Source organism: Saimiri boliviensis, chromosome 5 (assembly GCF_048565385.1).
Source record: "Saimiri boliviensis isolate mSaiBol1 chromosome 5, mSaiBol1.pri, whole genome shotgun sequence".
NCBI classification, from domain to species: Eukaryota; Metazoa; Chordata; class Mammalia; order Primates; family Cebidae; genus Saimiri; species Saimiri boliviensis.
In genome coordinates this window covers 52,232,108-52,234,430 of record NC_133453.1, presented here as the reverse complement: position 1 = coordinate 52,234,430, position 2,323 = coordinate 52,232,108, and the positions used below count along the sequence as shown (strand labels likewise).

General features: G+C 42.4%; 1 pseudogene; it reads left to right on the top strand.

Moving 5' to 3' along the window:
* The first annotated feature begins 892 nt into the window (after positions 1-892).
* On the top strand, positions 893-2,090 carry LOC101040313 (protein ARK2N-like; annotated as a pseudogene).
* The last annotated feature ends 233 nt before the right edge of the window (positions 2,091-2,323 follow it).

The window sequence follows — 2,323 nt, the reverse complement described above, 5'->3', positions numbered from 1 at the left end:
GAGTGTCATTCAAGTTTCATGTTATATCAGTGTTCCTCAAACAAGTTCCAGGGAAATTTGATTTTTATATATAGATATCTTTTCATTCAGATGCAGTAGTATTCAGTAATCCCTTCTTAAGGGCATCTTACCATATGGTTAATAGGGTCAATATTGTTGTGCTTGAGAAAGTGTTTGGGAGGGTCTTTGATATACAACCTCTATACCAAAGACTCTAGAAATTTCCTTTAAAAAGATAACTGGAGTTACTCTGATATTGAAGAGGACAAGAACCTATTTTAAAGAGACGAAAATCAATTATAATGTAGTTAACTGGAGAATATGTGTATAGTTAATAGTATCCGAACTGCAGACTTCAACCTGTCACCAGTTAATAGAGATCCTCTCCACTTCACTCTCAATGAAAAGCCAACGTTTTAAGAAACGGGAAGTTTTAAGACTTTTCTCAGCATAGAAAGAGTAATAGACTTGATTATAATCAAGATGTAGGTACACAGATTTTTTTTTAACAATTCACTGCTGAATGTCATGAAGAGATATGGCAAATTGCAGACTGAAGCAATAAATTATGATCTATTCTCTTACAGAAGCCAAATACAGAAATCAGGAGAATATTAATTTAAAATGCAAATTCAGTTGGGGCTTGGTGCATGCCCCGACGGGGTGCACGGTGCCAGTGAGGAGGCACTGAGTAGCCACAGAGCACAGGGTTTCTTGACCACGTGGACAATGTAAATTTGAATTCTATTTCCAAGTAAGAATAGGGAAGTGGATCGAATCCTCTGAGTTCTGATCTCCCAGCCTTGGCCAACATGTTTTTTGTTCACTTTCCTGTTGCATCTTTGATGACATTTCCTAGAGTCTCCTCCATGACTGAACTTGATATTCTAAAATGAAGACGGAAGAAGCAGGGGGGAAAGTCAAGAAACTCATTGAGTCCAAAGTCCCACCAAATATATCTGAACAAGAGACAGCAAAGGCGAAAGATGGATCTGTAGAACTGGAATCTCTAATTCAGAAAGACGGTGTAGCAGATTCTACAGTTCTTTCTTCAGTGCCTTGCTTGTTGATGGAGCTGAGAAGAGACTCTCTGAGTCTCAGCATCCATGGAGAGACAAGCCTACAACTGGCCAAGTTTCTGAGAGTGCCTCCTCTAATGACTGCATGCTTTCCTCTTTCTCTAGGGGTCACCTGGCTGATTCAGATACGTTGTCTTCCGCAGAAGGCAATGAATCCTCTCAGGCAGAAACAGCGGTAGACAGAGACTCTTCAGGAGTCTGGTGCCACAGTTACGGGCAAGTCTAGGTGGTCCAGATGGGAAAGTGAAACATCCACTCTGGCTGCCAAGGAAAACCGACAATATAGTGATAAACAGTATGGCTGAGTCACCAGGGTCAAAGGTCATAGGAGCCAAAAGCACAAGGAGAGGATCAGGCTACTGAGGCACAAACGGAAAGCTGCTGCAAGGAAGAAATACAACGGGCTGCAGGACAGTAGCACCAGCGATAGTGACCCGACTTGTGACTCAAGCACGAGCTCAGATGTTGATGAAGAGGTTTCAAGGAGCAGCAAGACAATCACTGCAGAGATACCAGATGGACCTCCAGCTGTAGCTCATTATGATATGCCTGACACCAGCTCTGACGCAGAAGTGGCAAATGTGTACAATTTATTAGCGGCTGCAGTGGTTCAAGAGCACAATAATTCTGGTAGGTGGCCAGGACACAGGAGCTAGCTGGAGGACCAGCTGGCTTCTAGAAGAGCTGAATACAGAGGTCATTTGGATCCAGGATTCCTAGCAAGTGACAAAACATTTGCCAGCAATGCACCACTCAATGAAAAAATTAATATTGCCGCTTCATATAGTGAAGTAGAGATTGTGGGAGTTCAGGAACATGAAAGGTGTGTTCTTCCTCGAGGTGGTATGATTCAATGTTGCTTTATGGAAGCATGGCCCAGGCACACATTATCTTAGCACCAGGCACACACAGTCATGGACTGCTGTGAGTCCCCAGCAGACTTTGACTTCACCAGCAGAAGTTGGTAAGTTTACCTTGGATGAGGTTAGCAGGCATAAATACCTACTGTGATACAATGTCACTGTGTTTCCTCTGCACTGTTTCCTTCCAATTCCTCATCTTCCCTGTGACATGGAAGTTCACTGTCATGGCTTCAGCTTCAGAAGCTGTTTGTGGCATTTGTAGGATTCAAACTCATGGAAAATTTCCTCCTCTTCCCCCCTTTTTTAATTAAAAGAAGTCACTTAGGGAAAAAAATGTAAATTAAATATAAATAACCTGAAAAACAATGATGGGAGAAACTC